The 17218-nt window shown below is 32.5% G+C and overlaps 1 pseudogene; it reads right to left on the reverse strand.

The window, feature by feature from the left end:
• Positions 1–1067: 1067 nt before the first annotated feature.
• Positions 1068–17218, reverse strand: part of LOC130015108 (uncharacterized) — a 55384-nt pseudogene continuing 39233 nt past the window's right edge.

Below are 17218 nucleotides of genomic sequence, written 5' to 3' on the forward strand. Positions count from 1 at the left end.
ATTCATAAGTCTGGGAGGAGTAAACCTCAGCACTTAAATGGTAAACCACAACGAAACATCTAAAAGAAAGATGATGGAAAGAAGTGTGAGTATTCTCAGAACCAAGTAGGTACACTACTAGTTCTGATATGAGTAAAGAGGATCAATGAATATGTTAACGACTGATGTAGTTGTCAAGTCGTGTTAGCAGATATTCATTAATGAAAATGATTAATAAATCATAAAACGAACAAACAATATACTTAAAAGTATATCAAACCTGGAATCAACATAAGGTAAAGATGTTATCAAGGTGTAACGGGGATGAAGATAGTGAATTGGACAAGTGAGTTTCAGATGTTGTCTGTAAACTACCAGGGTGTAGCAAAATCCTAATAACTTGCGATCGAGCCGTTAGATCGGTTTGATATTGGGATATGATGGTCCCATGACGGTTATCTAAGTTTTAACCGTTGCGATCGTCGAACGGAGAGGTAGGAGATGCTCGATGATGGAGATGTTGTCGTGGAACTTGCGTGAAATTTTGGCGGTAAGCCAAAAGTGCAAGTGACAACGATAAGAAGTATAAACTTTAATTAACTTGGAATTATCAACATAAGCTCCAGATATGTATATAAATGAATTTGAAAGCTGTAATGAGACAGTAATTTCAAAGGATGAAAATTCCGAGAACCAAGCCTTATGACTATGAGGTCTAGGCTAGCTGGTAACGGAATACACATGTGATGTACATGTGTTTTAAATGTTGGGCCAGAAATATGTATAGTACGGCCGACTAAAAGTGAAAAAATGTTTAATAAACATTTTGTTTTCAAAGTGAAATATTTTGAAAACGGAGCTAAAGTTGATAATCACTTAATTAAATACAATAGTAACAGCTAAAGTACAGTTGTGATAACTGTTAGCTGTGAACAAGGGAGTAGATGTGTGTGGAAAAGAGGTTGAGAAGTCTAATTAACCTTGAAAATACCGAAAACTAGTAATAGATGTATGGTTTTACGGTAATTATGAAGTAAGTTAGAAGGTGTTTTATGGTGAGATAGTTAGGTTATAACCTACACATACACCTAGATAACCGCATCATTAGGGTGAGAGGAATCCATTAATTCAATCTGTAACAGGAAGTTACTATAGATTGATAAAGAGTTAAAAGACATTCTGTACAAGATATAGAATTCATAAGGAATTGTAAGAGATGTTATGGATGAGTAGTCTGTTTATGGAACGGGAGTTCCAACAGATGAGGAGGGTAAGGTTAGGGATTGAAAATACTTAACCAATATTACCCTAAAACGATTAAAAGATATGAAAATTTTATAATGAGACCAAAATTCTTAAATTATAAAATGTACAACCAATAATTAACATTGAACTAGAAGGTTCAAGGAATAAAAAGAAAGTGAATTCAAAGGTGATATCATAAGACTTAGTAACAAGTTGATATCCCAGAAATGAGTTCAAAGCTTGTACCGTCCATAAAGAAGTACAATGAAAAGAAAAAGTAATAAGATGTATAAAGAATACAAATATGGCTAGTAGCCAACTTCAAGGACGATTTCAGAAACCGAAAAGAGGTCGGATTAAGTTCGACTCTTCACGGAAGTTGTAGATTGGATGTCAAAATATGGGAATTTGAAATAATATTTGGAAAAAGACTGGTTTAAATGCTTGGTTCATTGGTTTCGACAATAGCCATGACGGCAGTTTAGCAGTCTCCCTCTCAAAATTTGCTCGAAGAGGCAACTTTGAGATCGATTTCCGAGACTTTCGAGAAAGAATCTTAACTCGAAGTCTAAACGGAAATTTTAGAACGCATTGCCGACTATAGGAATACCAAATTTATTTGGTAAACGGACGCTTCAGAATAAGCGATTCAGATAGCCAAAGTAGGCTCGAAAAGAGGAAACATAAGCGAATAACTCGAAGTTAATGGATACCTAGATTTCTGATAACAGAAGTCAAGGTTATAGGTTTAGAATCTATAAGTGAAAGTATAGTGAGATGAGATGTAAAGTGATTGAGAGTTATAAGATGCAGTTAGAGGAGAACTGTAAGATGCTAATATAAGCATTTATATACTAGTAAAGGAAAGTATACGGTCTGAAAGGACCAGTAAAGCAGAAGTAGAAAAATTGATAGACGAAAGGTAGTAAGTTGACAATAGTGCACAGCTGTGCAATTGAGCCATAGACGACATCAACTGTGCCATAGATGGAAGCAGTTATGCCACGGACAACAACAGTAATGTTTATGCTGTGAAAAGCATAGAACATGCAATGGAAGAGTATTCTTTGGTTGTATAAGTAAAAGCAGAAGTATAAGTAAATTCGAGGACGAATTTATATAAGGGGGAGAGAATGTAATACCCCGTATTTTATAAGCTACGTGTAAGCTTTTATTAGTCGGGAATACGTAAATTAAATTTAAGCGTAAATTTAATTTATAAGTATTCCTAAAAATATATTGTAATAATAGAAGTTTAAAATTTAAATCAGGGATTTAAATTTTAATAAAAGAATATGAACGGGACTAATCGAATAAGAAATACGACTAGAGTCGTAAGATAAACATATATTGATAATTAATATATCAATATACCACTCTAAGTGGAGAGTTTAATATTTCGGAATAAACCCCGAAATTAAAATGTTGAAACTCGAAAGTTTTGACGTGTAATTAACGAATATAAATTAAGATATATATAAATATATTTTATATATATATTAAAGAAAAGAAAAAAAAATAATAATGATAAGAAGAAGGTGAGGCGGTTATGAGTGAGGGGAAAGTAAGGAGAAATGCTTCCTTTAATCCCTAAACTTTTACTTTAATTAGTTTTCAATTATTAACTAATTAAGTATAATTTATTAGTCCAAATTAAAATAAAATAATTTATAAGCCCCGAGAGAATAATTTTGGTGTCATTATTCGCGAAATAATTTGACGAAGCTATCGTCAAAATTTCATGAAATTTGGACATAGAAAGTTTAATCAAGTGGGGCTAATTTGGACCTCATAAATCTTTAGAGATTTATTAAGAATAAAATATAAGTCGGATAAGAATAAAAATTATATTTTTATTCTTACTATATTTTATTAGATTTTTGGGTAAAATTTTATGAAATTTGAAAGTCGTTTCCGTTTGGGCTACGGACGACTAGTTTAGAAGTTTGTTTAAAGTGCATGATTGAGCTAGTACTAAAGAGCACTTTAACCGAATCTATATATATAACATTTGAGAGCCATATTAGGGCATCTGAGCCCATTTCTTTCAAATGAAAGAAATGGAGAGCTGCTATGCTCTCTGAGTGTGCGTCGACGTTACGGTTTCGAGCCGATCCGTCCGTTTCTCGATTCTAACTCCGTTTCTTCGACGATTACTCAAGTAATCGAGGTACTAAACCTGTATTAAACGTTTATTTTAATATATTTCGATATATCTCGAATATATATTCGTTTATAAACGGTTACCGTATCGAACGATTGAAATATACGTTCAAATTGTGATTGGATTGCGTATATGTGAACTAGGACGTTAAAATAGCGTTTTTGCAGCGTTTTGAAATTCAATAGCACTTCAGAATGGCCCGGGGATCGATTTCCCCGAGGCTGGCCTGCTGTGCGCCTGCACAGCAGAGGCTGTGCGAACGCACAGCTAGTCAACTGTGCGAACGCACAGCTGGCTGTGCGAATGCACAGCCAGTCACGTGCGGACGCACAGTGACTTAGCGGGACGTGTGCGTAGAGACTTTCCGGACTTTTTCGGCGGACTTTCGAGGGGCGATTTTGAAATGTTTTCGCCTAGTAACTCGATGTGTTGTCTGACCGAAACTAAAATATTTTAAATAAATATTTTTAAACATAAGTCAAAGACTTTTAAAATGAGATTTTAAAAGTAAAGTTAAACATTTAAAAAGGACTTTAAAAGAGTTAAAGTCGATGTTTAACCGGTTTAAAAAAATTAGCAAACGATGTTGCTAAATAATTAGTATACGACTGTGAATTATTTTGACAATCAAGTCGATACTATTAAATGATTTTAATTAGGTATTGCTATAACTAAAATGACTTCTAGAGTGAAGTCTAAACTTTTTCTCGAGGTGAAAACGGTTTAAATAGTTTTTTAAAGAGAAAGAGACCATACGTGCTATTTGTTACGTGAATTGCATGATTTGATTAAACCTAGGTTTCAGGACCTAGATATTTATACCAGAAATGGGTATTGATGTGCTGTCTTGTGTGTTTTGTATGTTTGATCCGACTAGCTGTCCAGCAGTCAGACCAGGACTCAGGGGAGTCTGTCACACATACGGCAGGGCTAAGTAGTAACTTAGCAGTACTGTGAGTTTACGTGTTTACTTTTGAATATCATTATTCAACTGTTTTAAATCCATAAATCGCAGTAGTATAACGTAGCCAAGAAAGGTCCATTGAAACGAGCTACCTATTGGGCAGCAATAGGGTTGCGTGATCACCAACACCGATTTTTAGATATACTTCTGTCGAGGTATAGAGGTATGTCTGTCGTGTAAGTCATTGGGAAAGTAGATGCCCTGACTTCACGGGTAAACCCTGAGACGACAGTAATACAGTTACGGTCGCGGGTAAAACCACGATGGCAGTTTCATGATTACGGTCCAGGTACCAGAGATACAGAAGTGGACGGCAGTGACTCGGGTCACGGTCTTTATTCTGTTGTCTATCAGCTCGTAAGATAAGTGTGTCTGTTAGGACAATTGTGGACTAGGGTTTCATATGGATCGACATATTGGTAACATATTTTATATATATAGCTGTTTTATATATATGATGCGATTTTGGTATTTACCTGTAAACTGTTTACTCACTCAGAAATATTTATATTTCTGACCCCGTTGTTGTTATCCCATTTTCACGAAATGAGTTTTGAGGTCAGTCGAGCTTCCACATCCCTTCTTCAGGAAAGCTCTTCTTTGGTAATGTACATATGATTTTGTACTCTTAGTATGCTGCAATAGTATAAGTGTAATGTGCCAGCAGCCGTGCCACTAGTCCTTTGTTTAGATACTCTGATAGGATCTATTGCACGTATATGTACCTTTTGGGTGGCTGCTTAGTGGTATATTGTATCTAGTTACCGAGTCGGCCTCGTGTGTTTTTGTGAGGGTCAAACACAGTATGTTTTATTTACGCCGGCTATGTGTAACCGGTCCGCTGTGTATTTTAATATGTTTAATACCACCGTTGCGAGACGCAGAGTGTCCGCTTATTTTTATTAAACATATTAACGTTGGCATGTGGTTTGGAACGGGGCTGCCAATGTGTTAAGGCAAGCGAAAGATAAGTCCCTGGTTTCCAGTATCTACCACGCCAGATTTTCAGAAGGGAGCAAGGGTTGAGATAACGAGGTTATCCAACCAGTACTTCTGAAACCAGATTTCGCATATATGTTTATTTTCAGAAATCGTGTTACGTTAAAAGAGAAAAGTTTTAACGGTATTTTCTGAAAACAGATCGTACGCGAGGTGCGATCTTTTAATAATATTTGTGAAAAATTTCTAGAGGTTATAGGCTTGCTACGGGTTTCGGAACAACCATTCCCATTCCCTAGCGCCGGTTGTGACTTGGATTAGGGTGGAATTCGGGTCGTGACAGCTCTCGGGACCAAGTAGAGTAACTCGGTGTAGCTCAGCTCTCGGGACTCTGGTATAAGTGTGGTCAGTGGTAACTCGGTGTAGCTCAGCTCTCGGGACTAGACCTGTTGGATTATGTTTATTATTTAGAATTGTGGATTAGGGTTCCAACTATTATTCGTAATATCGTATTTAAACGTTTTAAACGGTTTCAAAAGTTTTCCACTTAATAAATGTAGATAGTGGTATAAACTCATCTCAGTATATCTGACCCCGTTGTTTTCCCAATTTTCCCCAGGGTTATGATCTGAGAGAGTCTGGTGATCTCCTTATTTACTTTTCCTCGGAGGTTTCTTTTATTTTTAATAAAACTATAAACTGTTTTATTCTTAGACCGCAGTAGTAACTAGACGTCTTTATTATTATTATATTTTTGTCGGATTGGTTCGACTGGTTTTATTGCTTTGGCATGTTATATTATTTACATTGGTTGATGATAAACCTATTTTAGGCTCGGGATTGAATAAGCATGTTATATAAACTGTTGAATATTATAACTGTTAGTTTTAGGCTGAAGTCTCGGTTGCCCCCGAGCATTGGTTTTCTGCAGGTTTATGTGTTTATGTGATATATGGAAGGCTAGCTACGGGTTTCGGTACTACATCACCCATACCCTAGCGCCGGTTGCGATTCATGAAAATGGGTCGTGACAGTTTCGTAATATTTTAAACGATTGGATTGGTTTCGTAACATTTTAAACGTTTGGCTTGAATCGCTAAAATGGAGAAACGTTTGGTTTTGTTTCGTAACGTCTGTAAACGTTTGGCTTAAATTGCTAAAAAGTTGAAACGTTTGGTTTTGTTTCGTAACGTTTTTGGTTTTGTAACGTTTGCAAACGTTTGGCTTAAATCGCTAAAAAGGTGAAACGTTTGGATTTATTTCGTAACATTATTGGTTTTGTAACGTTTTAAATGTTTAGATTAAATAGCTAAAAAATGTAAAATGTTTGGATTTGTTTCGTAACGTTTGTAAATGTTTGTCTTAAATCGCTAAAAAGGTGAAATGTTTGGATTTGTTTCGTAATTTTTTAAACTTTTGGATTTGTTTCACAACGAATTAAATGTTTGGCTTAAATCGCTAAAAAGGTGAAACTTTTGGTTTGTTTCGTAACATTTCTAAACGTTTGTCTTCAATCGCTAAAAATGTGAAACGTTTGGTTTTATTTCGTAACGTTTGTAAATGTTTGGCTTCAATCGCTAAAAAGGTGAAAAATTTGGTTTTGTTTCGTAACATTTGTAAACGTTTGGCTTCAATCCCTAAAAAGGTTAAACGTTTGGTTTTTTTTTTGCAGCGTTTGTAAACGTTTAGCTTAAATTGGTTAAAAGGTGAAACGTTTGGATTTGTTTCGTAACGGCATTAACGTTTGGTTTAAATCGCCAAAAAAAGTAAAATGTTTGGATTTATTTCGTAACATTTGTAAACGTTTGGCTTAAATCGCTAAAAAGGGGAAACGTTTGGATTTGTTTCGTAATGTTTTAAACGATTGGATTGGTTTCATAACATTTTAGACGTTGGCTTAAATCGCTAAAAAGATGAAACGTTTGGTTTTGTTTCGTAACGTTTGTAAACGTTTGACTTAAATTGCTAAAAATGTGAAACGTTTGGTTTTGTTTCGTAACATTTGTAAACGTTTGGATTTGTTTCGTAATATTTTAAATGTTTGGCTCTAATTGATAAAAAGGGGAAACGTTTGGATTTCTTTCTTAATGTTTGTAAACGTTTGGCTTAAATCGGTATAATGGTGAAGCGTTTGGATTTGTTTTGTATTGTTTTAAACGTTTAGATTTGTTTCGTAAGGATTTAAATGTTTGGATTAAATAGCTAAAAAGGTGAAACATTTTGTTTTGTTTCGTAACGTTTGTAAACGTTTGTCTTCAATCGCTAAAAAGGTTAAACTTTTGGTTTGGTTTTGTAACGTTTGGCTTCAATCGCTAAAAAGGTGAAAAGTTTGGTTTTGTTTCGTAACATTTGTAAACGTTTCGCTTCAATCGCTAAAAAGGTTAAATGTTTGGTTTTGTTTCGTAACGTTTGTAAATGTTTGGCTTAAATTGCTAAAAAGGTGAAACATTTGCATTTGTTTCGTAACGGCTTTAACGTTTGGCTTAAATCACTAAAAATGTGAAACGTTTGGATTATTTCGTAACATTTGTAAACGTTTGGCTTGAATCGCTAAAAATGGGGGAACGTTTGGATTTGTTTCGTAATGTTTTAAACGTTTGGATTAGTTTCATAACATTTTAAACGTTGGGCTTAAATCGCTAAAAAGGTTAAACTTTTGGTTTTGTTTTGTAACGTTTGTGAACGTTTGGCTTAAATTACTAAAAAATTGAAACGTTTTGGTTTTGTTTCATAACGTTTGTAAATATTTGGTATAAATCGCTAAAAATGTAAAACATTTGGATTTGTTTCGTAAAGTTTCTAAACGTTTAGCTTAAATCGCTAAAAAGGTGAAACGTTTGGATTTGTTTCTTAGCGTTTGTAAACGTTTGGCTTAAATCGCTAAAAATGTGAAATGTTTGGATTTGTTTCTAAACGTTTGTAAACGTTTGACTTAAATCGCTAAAATAGTGAAATGTTTGGATTTGTTTCGTAACGTTTGTAAACATTTGGCTTAAATCATTAAAAAGGTAAAACGTTTGGATTTGTTTCGTAACGTTTGTAAACTTTTGGCTTAAATCGCTAAAAAGGTGAAACGTTTCGATTTCTTTCTTAACGTTTGTAAACATTTGGCTTAATTTGTTAAAAATGTCAAACGTTTGGATTTGTTTCTTAACATTTGTAAACGTTTGCCTTATATAGCTAAAAAGGAGAAACATTTGGATTTGTTTCATAACGTTTGTAAACATTTTGCGTAAATTGCTAAAAAGGTGAAACGTTTTGTTTCGTAACGTTTGTAAACATTGGCTTAAATCGCTAAAAATGTGAAACGTTTGGATTTGTTTCGTAACGTTTTAAACGTTTGGATTGGTTTCATAACGTCTTAAACGTTTTGCATAAATCGCTAAAAACGTGAAACGTTTTGGTTTATTTCGTAACATTTGTAAGCGTTTGGCTTAAATCTTAAAAAAGGTGAAACATTTGGATTTGTTTCGTAACATTTTTTGTTTTGTAACGTTTGCAACGTTTCGCTTAAATCGCTAAAAAGGTGAAACGTTTGGATTTGTTTCGTAATGTTTTAAAGGTTCGGTTGGTTTTGTAACGTTTTAAACGTTTGGCTGAAATTGCTAAAAAGGTGAAATGTTTGAATTTGTTTCGTAACGTTTGTAAACGTTTGGCTGAAATCGCTAAAAAGGGGACACGTTTGGTTTTGTTTTGTAACTTTTGTAAGCGTTTGGATTTGTTTCGTAACATTTGAAATGTTTGGCTCGAATTCATAAAAAGGGGAAACATTTGGATTTGTTTCTTAACGTTTGTAAATGTTTGGTTTAAATTGATATATAGGTGAAACATTTGGATTTGTTTCGTCATATTTTAAACGTTTCGATTTGTTTGGTAACGATTTAAATGTTTGGCTTAAATCGCTAAAAAGTTGAAACGTTTGGTTTTGTTTCGTAACGTTTCTCTGCAATCGCTAAAAAGGTGAAACGTTTGGTTTTGTTTCGTAACGTTTGTAAACGTTTGGCTTCAATCGCTAAAAAGGTGAAACGTTTAGTTTTGTTTCGTAACATTTGTAAATGTTTGGCCTCAATCGGTAAAAAAGTGAAATGTTTGGTTTTGTTTCGTAATGTTTGTAAACGTTTGGCTTAAATTGCTAAAAAGGTGAAACGTTTGTATTTGTTTCGTAACGGCTTTAACGTTTGGCTTAAATTGCTAAAAATGTGAAACGTTTGGATTTGTTTCGTAACGTTTGTAAACGTTTGGCTTAAATTGCTACAAAAGGGTAACGTTTGGATTTGTTTCGTAATGTTTTAAACGTTTGGATTGGTTTCATAACATTTTAAACTTTTGGTTTAAATCGCTAAAAAGGTGAAACGTTTTGTTTTGTTTCATAACGTTTGTAAACATTTGGCTTAAATTGCTAAAAAGTTGAAACGTTTGGTTTTGTTTTGTAATGTTTGTAAACATTTGGTTTAAATCGCTAAAAATGTAAAACGTTTGGATTTGTTTCGTAACGTTTGTAAACGTTTGGCTAAAATCGCTGAAAAGGTGAAACGTTTGGATTTGATTATTAACGTTGTAAACGTTTGGCTCAAATCGCTAAAAATGTGAAACGTTTGGATTTGTTTCTTAACTATTGTAAACGTTTGGCTTAAATCGCTAAAATTAATAAATGTTTGGATTAATTTTGTAACGTTTGTGAACCTTTGGCTTAAATCTTTAAAAAGATGAAATGTTTGGAATTGTTATGTAACGTTTGTAATTATTTGGCTTAAATCGCTAAAAAGGTGAAACATTTCGATTTGTTTTTTTACGTTTATAAACGTTTAGCTTAAACTGCTAAAAATGTCAAACATTTGGATTTGTTTTGTAACGTTTGTAAATGTTAACGTTTGGATTTGTTTCGTAACGTTTGTAAACATTTGGCATAAATTGCTAAAAAGGTGAAACGTTTTATTTCGTAACGTTTTACAAACATTTGCCTTAAATCACTAAAAAAGAGAAATGTTTGGATTTGTCTAGTATCGTTTTAAACGTTTGGATTGGTTTTGCAACGTCTTAAACGTTTTTCTTAAATCGCTAAAAAGGTGAAACGTTTAGATTTGTTTCGTAACATTTGTAAACGTTTGGCTTAAATCGTTAAAAAGGGGAAACGTTTGGATTTGTTTCATAATGTTTTAAACGATTGGATTGGTTTTGTAACATTTTAAACGTTTGGCTTACATTATTAATAAGGTGAAACGTTTGGTTTTGCTTCGTAACATTTGTAAACGTTTGGCTTAAATTGCTAAAAAGTTGAAACGTTTGGTTTTGTTTCGTAATGTTTTTTTGTTTTGTAATGTTTGCAATCGTTTGTCTTAAATCGTTAAAAAGGAAAAACGTATGGATGTTTTTTGTAATGTTTTAAACGTTTGGATTGGTTTTGTAACGTTTTAAACGTTTGGATTAAATCGCTAAAAAATGTGAAATGTTTGGATTTGTTTCGTAACGTTTGTAAACTTTTCGCTTAAATCTCTAAAAATGTGAAATGTTTGGATTTGTTTCGTAACGTTTTAAAGGTTTGGATTTGTTTGGTAACGTTTTAAACTTTTGGCTTAAATCGCTAAAAAGGTGACATGTTTGGATTTGTTTCATAACGTTTGTAAACGTTTGGCCGCTAAAAAGGGGAAATGTTTGGATTTGTTTTGTAATGTTTATAGACGTTTGGCTTAAATCGCTAGAAACGTGAAACGTTTGGTTTCGTTTCGTAACGTTTGGATTTGTTTCGTATCATTTTAAATGTTTGGCTCTAATTGATAAAAAGGGGAAATGTTTGGATTTGTTTCGTAACGTTTGTAAATATTATACTTAAATCGCTAAAAAGGTAAAACATTTGGATTTGTTTCGTAAGGTTTGTAAATGATTGGCTTAAATCGCTAAAAAGGTGAAACGTTTCGATTTGTTTCTTAACGTTTGTAAACGTTTGGCTTAATTTGTTAAAAATGGCAAACGTTTGGATTTGTTTCGTAACATTTGTAAACGTTTGGCTTAAATCGCTAAAAAAGAGAAACATTTGGATTTGTTTCATAACGTTTGTAAACATTTGGCGTAAATTGCTAAAAAAGTGAAACGTTTTGTTTCGTAACGTTTGTAAACATTTGGCTTAAATCACTAAAAATGTGAAACGTTTGGATCTATTTCTTAACGTTTTAAATGTTTGGATTGGTTTCGTAACATCTTAAACGTTTTTCTTATATCGCTAAAAAAGTGAAACATTTGGGTTTATTTCGTAAAATTTGGCTTAAATCGCAAAAAATGTGAAACGTTTGGATTTGTTTCGTAACATTTTTGGTTTTGTAACGTTTGCAAACGTTTGGCTTAAATCGCTAAAAAGGAGAAACGTTTGGATTTGTTACGTAATGTTTTAAAGGTTTGGATTGGTTTTGTAACGTTTTAAACGTTTGGGTTAAATTATTAAAAAGGTGAAATATTTGGATTTGTTTCGTAACGTTTGTAAACGTTTGGTTGAAATCGCTAAAAAGGGGAAACGTTTGGTTTTGTTTTGTAACGTTTGTAAACGTTTGGATTTGTTTCTTAACATTTGAAACGTTTGGCTCGAATTGATAAAAAGGGGAAACATTTGGATTTGTTTCTTAACGTTTGTAAACGTTTGGCTTACATCGATATAAAGGTGAAACGTTTGGATTTGTTTCGTAATATTTTAAACGTTTGGATTTGTTTGGTAATGATTTAAATGTTTGGCTTAAATCAATAAAAAGTTGAAATGTTTGGTTTTGTTTCTTAACGTTTCTCTTCAATCGCTAAAAAGGTGAAACATTTGGTTTTTTTTCGAAACGTTTGTAAACATTTGGCTTCAATTGCTAGAAATGTTTGGTTTTGTTTCGTAACATTTGTAAACGTCTTCAATCGATAAAAAGGTGAAATGTTTGGTTTTTGTTTCGTAACGTTTGTAAACGTTTGGCTTAAATTGCTAAGAAGGTGAAACGTTTGGATTTCTTTCGTAACGGCTTTAATGTTTGGCTTAAATTGCTGAAAATATGAAACATTTGGATTTGTTTCGTAACGTTTGTAAACGTTTGGCTTAAATAGCTAAAAAGGGGAAACATTTGGATTTGTTTCGTAATGTATTAAACGTTTGGATTGGTTTCGTAACATTTTAAACGTTTGGCTTAAATCGCTAAAAAGGTGAAACTTTTGGATTTGTTTCGTAACGTTTTAAACGTTTGGATAGGTTTTGTAACGTTTTAAATGTTTGGATTAAATCGCTAAAAAATGTGAAATGTTTGGATTTGTTTCGTAGCATTTGTAAACGTTTGGCTTAAATCGCTAAAAAGGTGAAACATTTGGTTTTGTTTCGTAACATTTGTAAACGTTTGTCTTCAATCGCTAAAAATGTGAAACGTTTGGTTTTATTTCGTAACATTTGTAAACGTTTGGCTTCAATCACTAAAAATGTGAAACATTTGGTTTTTTTTCGTAACATTTGTAAACGTTTGGCTTCAATCGCTAAAAATATAAAACGTTTGGTTTTGTTTTATAAGTTTGTAAACGTTTGGCTTAAATTGCTAAAAAGGTGAAACGTTTGGATTTGTTTCATAACGGCTTTAACGTTTGGCTTAAATCACTAAAAATGGGAAACGTTTGGATTTGTTTCGTAATGTTTGTAAACGTTTGGCTTAAATCGCTAAAAAGGGGAAACATTTGGATTTGTTTCGTAATGTTTTTAATGATTGGATTGGTTTTGTAACATTTTAAACGTTTGGCTTACATTACTAATAAGGTGAAACGTTTAGTTTTGTTTCGTAACATTTGTAAACGTTTGTCTTAAATTGCCAAAAAGTTGTAACGTTTGGTTTTGTTTCGTAATGTTTTTTGTTTTGTAACGTTTGCAAACGTTTGGCTTAAATCACTAAAAAGGAGAAACGTATGGCTTTTTTTCGCAATGTTTTAAACGTTTGTATTGTTTTGTAACGTTTTAAACGTTTGGATTAAATCGCTAAAAAATGTGAAATGTTTGGATTTGTTTCGTAACATTTGTAAACTTTTGGCTTAAATCTCTAAAAAGGTGAAATGTTTGGATTTGTTTAGTAACGTTATAAAGGTTTGGATTGGTTTGGTAACGTTTTAAACTTTTGGCTCAAATCGCTAAAAAGGTGACATGTTAGGATTTGTTTCGTAACGTTTGTAAACGTTTGGCCGCTAAAAAAGGGAAATGTTTGGATTTGTTTTGTGATGTTTATAGACGTTTGGCTTAAATCGCTAAAAACATGAAACGTTTGGTTTTGTTTCGTAACGTTTGTAAACGTTTGAATTTGTTTCATAACATTTTAAATGTTTGGCTCTAATTGATAAAAAGGGGAAATGTTTGGATTTGTTTCTTAACGTTTGGCTTAAATCGGTATAAAGGTGAAGCGTTTAGATTTGTTTTGTAATGTTTTAAACGTTTGGATTTGTTTCGTACTGATTTAAATGTTTGGCTTAAATCGCTAAAAAGGTGAAATGTTTGGTTTTGTTTCATAACGTTTGTAAACATTTGTGTTCAATCGCTAAAAAGGTGAAACGTTTGGTTTTGTTTTGTAATGTTTGTAAATGTTTGGCTTCAATCGCTAAAAAGGTGAAACATTTGGTTTTGTTTCGTAACATTTGTAAACGTTTGGCTTTAATTGCTAAAAAGGTTAAGCGTTTGGTTTTGTTTCGTAACGTTTGTAAATGTTTGGCTTAAATTGCTAAAAAGGTGAAATGTTTGGATTTGTTTCGTAACGGCTTTAACGTTTGGCTCAAATCGCAAAAAATGGGAAACGTTTGGATTGTTTCGTAACATTTGTAAACGTTTGGCTTAAATCGCTAAAAATGGGGGAACGTTTGGATTTGTTTAGTAATCTTTTAAACGATCGGATTGGTTTCATAACATTTTAAACATTGGGCTTAAATCGCTAAAAAGGTTAAACGTTTGGTTTTGTTTTGTAACGTTTGTAAACGTTTGGCTTAAATTGCTAAAAATTTGAAACATTTTTGTTTTGTTTCATAACGTTTGTAAACGTTTGGTTTAAATTGCTAAAAATGTAAAACATTTGGATTTGTTTCGTAACATTTGTAAACGTTTAGCTTAAAGCGCTAAAAAGGTGAAACATTTGGATTTGTTTCTTAACGTTTGTGAACGTTTGGCTTAAATCGCTAAAATTGTGAAACGTTTGGATTTGTTTCATAACGTTTGTAAACGTTTGGCTTAAATCGCTAAAAAGGTAAAACGTTTGGATTTGTTTCGTAATGTTTGTAAACGATTGGCTTAAATCGCTAAAAAGGTGAAACGTTTCGATTTGTTTCTTAATGTTTGTAAACGTTTGGCTTAATTTGTTAAAAATGTCAAACGTTTGGATTTGTTTCGTAACGTTTGTAAATGTTTGGCTTAAATCGCTAAAAAAGAGAAACATTTGGATTTGTTTCATAACGTTTGTAAACATTTGGCGTAAATTGCTAAAAAGGTGAAACGTTTTGTTTCGTAACGTTTGTAAACATTTGGCTTAAATCGCTAAAAATGTGAAGCGTTTAGATTTGTTTCGTAACGTTTTAAATGTTTGGATTGGTATCTTAATGTCTTAAACGTTTTGCTTAAATCGCTAAAAACGTGAAACGTTTGGGTTTATTCGTAACATTTTATCGCAAAAAAGGTGAAATGTTTGGATTTGTTTCGTAACATTTTTGGCTTTGTAACGTTTGCAAACGTTTGGCTTAAATCGCTAAAAAGGTGAAACGTTTGGATTTTTTTCGTAACGTTTTAAAGGTTTGGATTGGTTTGGTAACCTTTTAAACTTTTGGCTTAAATCGCTAAAAAGGTGACATGTTTGTATTTGTTTCGTAACGTTTGTAAATGTTTGGCAGCTAAAAAGGGGAAATGTTTGGATTTGTTTTGTAATGTTTATAGACGTTTGGCTTAAATCGCTAGAAACGTGAAACGTTTGGTTTTGTTTCGTAACGTTTGGATTTGTTTCGTAACATTTTAAATGCTTGGCTCTAATTGATAAAAAGGGGAAATGTTTGGATTTGTTTCTTAACGTTTGTAAACGTTTGGCTTAAATCGGTATAAAGGTGAAGCGTTTGGATTTGTTTTGTAATGTTTTAAACGTTTGGATTTGTTTCTTAACGATTTAAATGTTTGGCTTAAATCGCTAAAAAGGTGAAACGTTTGGTTTTGTTTTGTAACGTTTGTAAATGTTTGGCTTCAATCGCTAAAAAGGTGAAACGTTTGGTTTTGTTTCGTAATGTTTGTAAACGTTTTTCTTCAATCCCTAAAAATGTGAAACATTTGGTTTTGTTTCGTAACATTTGTAAACGTTTGGCTTCAATCGCTAAAAATATAAAACGTTTGGTTTTGTTTTGTAAGTTTGTAAACGTTTGGCTTAAATTGCTAAAAAGGTGAAACGTTTGGATTTGTTTCGTAACGGCTTTAACGTTTGGCTTAAATCACTAAAAATGGGAAACGTTTGGATTTGTTTCGTAATGTTTGTAAATGTTTGGCTTAAATCGCTAAAAAGAGGAAACATTTGGATTTGTTTCGTAATGTTTTTAACGATGGGATTGGTTTAGTAACATTTTAAACGTTTGGCTTACATTACTAATAAGGTGAAACGTTTGGTTTTGTTTCGTAACATTTGTAAACGTTTGTCTTAAATTGCTAAAAAGTTGTAACGTTTGGTTTTGTTTCGTAATGTTTTTTGTTTTGTAACATTTGCAAACGTTTGGCTTAAATCGCTAAAAAGGAGAAACGTATGGATTTTTTTCGTAATGTTTTAAATGTTTATTTTGTTTTGTAACGTTTTAAACGTTTGGATTAAATCGCTAAAAATGTGAAATGTTTGGATTTGTTTCGTAACATTTGTAAACTTTTGGCTTAAATCTCTAAAAAGGTGAAATGTTTGGATTTGTTTAGTAACGTTTTAAAGGTATGGATTGGTTTGGTAACGTTTTAAACTTTTGGCTCAAATCGCTAAAAAGGTGACATGTTTGGATTTGTTTCGTAACGTTTGTAATCGTTTGGCCGCTAAAAAACGGAAATGTTTGGATTTGTTTTGTAATGTTTATAGACGTTTGGCTTAAATCGCTAAAAACATGAAACGTTTGGTTTTGTTTCGTAACGTTTGTAAACGTTTGGATTTGTTTCGTAACATTTTAAATGTTTGGCTCTAATTGATAAAAAGAGTAAATGTTTGGATTTGTTTCTTAACGTTTGGCTTAAATCGGTATAAAGGTGAAGCGTTTAGATTTGTTTTGTAATGTTTTAAACGTTTGGATTTGTTTCGTAACGATTTAAATGTTTGGCTTAAATCGCTAAAAAGGTGAAACGTTTGGTTTTGTTTCGTAACGTTTGTAAACATTTGTTTTCAATCGCTAAAAAGGTGAAACGTTTGGTTTTGTTTTGTAACGTTTGTAAATGTTTGGCTTCAATCGCTAAAAAGGTGATACATTTGGTTTTTTTTCGTAACATTTGTAAACGTTTGGCTTCAATTGCTAAAAAGGTTAAGCGTTTGGTTTTGTTTCGTAACGTTTGTAAATGTTTGGCTTAAATTGCTAAAAAGGTGAAACTTTTGGATTTGTTTCGTAACGTCTTTAACGTTTGGCTCAAATCGCAAAAAATGGGAAACGTTTGGATTGTTTCGTAACATTTGTAAACGTTTGGCTTAAATCGCTAAAAATGGGGGAACGTTTGGATTTGTTTCGTAATCTTTTAAACGATTGAATTGGTTTCGTAAAATTTTAAACGTTGGGCTTAAATCACTAAAAAGGTTAAACGTTTGGTTTTGTTTTTTAACGTTTGTAAACGTTTGCTTAAATTCCTAAAGAGTTGAAACATTTTTGTTTTGTTTCATAACGTTTGTAAACGTTTGGTATAAATCGCTAAAAATGTAAAACATTTGGATTTGTTTCGTAACGTTTGTAAACGTTTAGCTTAA

This window comes from Mercurialis annua, linkage group LG2, assembly GCF_937616625.2.
Source record: "Mercurialis annua linkage group LG2, ddMerAnnu1.2, whole genome shotgun sequence".
Classification (NCBI taxonomy): domain Eukaryota; kingdom Viridiplantae; phylum Streptophyta; class Magnoliopsida; order Malpighiales; family Euphorbiaceae; genus Mercurialis; species Mercurialis annua.